This window comes from Chrysochloris asiatica, unplaced genomic scaffold, assembly GCF_000296735.1.
Source record: "Chrysochloris asiatica unplaced genomic scaffold, ChrAsi1.0 scaffold00034, whole genome shotgun sequence".
Classification (NCBI taxonomy): Eukaryota; Metazoa; Chordata; class Mammalia; order Afrosoricida; family Chrysochloridae; genus Chrysochloris; species Chrysochloris asiatica.
In genome coordinates this window covers 2,791,967-2,793,713 of record NW_006408552.1, presented here as the reverse complement: position 1 = coordinate 2,793,713, position 1,747 = coordinate 2,791,967, and the positions used below count along the sequence as shown (strand labels likewise).

Sequence of the window (1,747 nt, the reverse complement as noted above, 5' to 3'; positions counted from 1 at the left end):
TTACGGGAGTAGAAAGCCTCATCTTTCTCCCGCGGAGCGGCTGGTAGTTTCGAACGGCTGACCTTAAGGTTCACAGCCCGATTCGTAACCACTACGCTTGGGTGAAGTAGTTTGGGAAAAAGACAGTGGTGACCGCTGCCCAAGCTGGAATGGAAATCAGATGCCAAATGTATGGCATACATGAGAAGGTATCAAAGCCTTCACGGAAAAATCAGACTGAAAGATGATGGAATTTTCCCACAGACTTTCTGAATTACTATCAAAATTTAAAGAGAGCAGAGCGGGTGCTGATGGGTGGGCTCTGCTGAGTGGGGATGCACCCAACACTGGGCCTCGCAGACCAGAGGCTCGCTGTTTAAACATCTCTAACTTGCCTTTTTCGGGGTTGAAGATCTCACTGCAGAAAAATCTTCAAAATAAGAATAAAGAAGTCTGGGGAGAGGGGCACACTGGGGTGGTCAGCAATGTTTTCCCAAGCCCTCAGCTCTCTGAAGGGTTCAAGAAAAGCCTTTATTGTTGTTTTTTGTAAACTGAGGCAAACAGCTATTGTTTTTGTAAAAAAAAAAAACTTTTTAAATAAATAATAAAACCTGACCTCTCAAAAGGGAAAAATGGAAACTCAGAGCTAAGGACCAAGCACTTGGCACTCCTTCCCAGCTGAGTCCAGAGTCAGAGGAGTAACTGTAAGGAGGGCAAGAGTGGGAAGGGGGCGGGGCTGGAGAAGAGGTACTAAATCAGCAACCAGGAAGCCAGTTGGTGCCAACCTATAGAGACACCCTATATAAGGTTTCTGAGGAGTGGCTAGTGGGTTTAAACTACCGACCTTGCAGTTCAAACTGACCTTCCAGTCCAGTGCATCACCCTGCAGCTATTTGTGGTCAGTCCCTGCCTGGCCTTCAGAAGCAGGGAGCTATCACCAGAAGACACAATGGAAGGAGTTTCATGTGTGGGGAAAGGGCCAGCCAGGAAGTTGCACGCTGATGGATTTCCTGTTAAGTGCTACTGCATCAATTCTGACTCCCAGGGACCCTGTATAGTGGTCCAAGGAGCAGCTGGTGGGTTTGAACCAGTCGTACAGCACCATGCCAGAACCCATGGTGTAGCGCTGTGAATCAGTACTCAACTGGTAGCCTCAAGGTCAGTGGTTCAAACCCACTAGCTGCTCCTTGGAATCTCTACACAGGGTCACTATGAGTCAGAACCAACTCCACGGCCCTATGGTCTGGGAGAAGCTGCTTACCACAGAGGATATGGGTTCAGGGTGGGTAGGACAATGACCAGAGAGTGTTGTAAACAAACTGGCAGTGGGTTCCCAGAGATAAGACCGCAATGAAGTCACGAGAATGCCTTCCAAGCAGCAGCTGTGGGTCCCAGCTCACTAGGCGGCAATGTTTATGGAGAGGTTTTAGGAGGGGGGGCCCAGATGACTGGTTCTTTGTGTTCACGAAGGATAAACATAAGAACTAAACTTCCTGTGAAGCAGAAATGCTTCACAATTCAAGTGCTTTGCAATTCAAATTAGACAGAGTTCTAGGAGGACTCCCAGCCACGCCTCCTTGTCTGTTAGAGCCGCACTCAGCTCCAGGATTGTTAGGGCTCATTTCTGAGACAGCTCTCCAAGCCTTTCTTCCAAAGCACCTCAGGATGGACTTGAACCTCTTTTCTAATGTGTGTGTGTGTGTGTCTGTGTGTGAAGTGGAGCGGGAGGAGAGGGAGAAGGAGGGACAGGGAAAGAAGGGGGGAGGGG

General features: G+C 48.9%; 1 protein-coding gene across 1 annotated transcript in view; it reads right to left on the bottom strand.

The window, feature by feature from the left end:
- The window catches only part of ORAI2 (ORAI calcium release-activated calcium modulator 2), a 6,969-nt gene that overhangs the window by 848 nt on the left and 4,374 nt on the right, over positions 1 to 1,747 (bottom strand). The gene's annotated exons all lie outside the window — the stretch shown is intronic.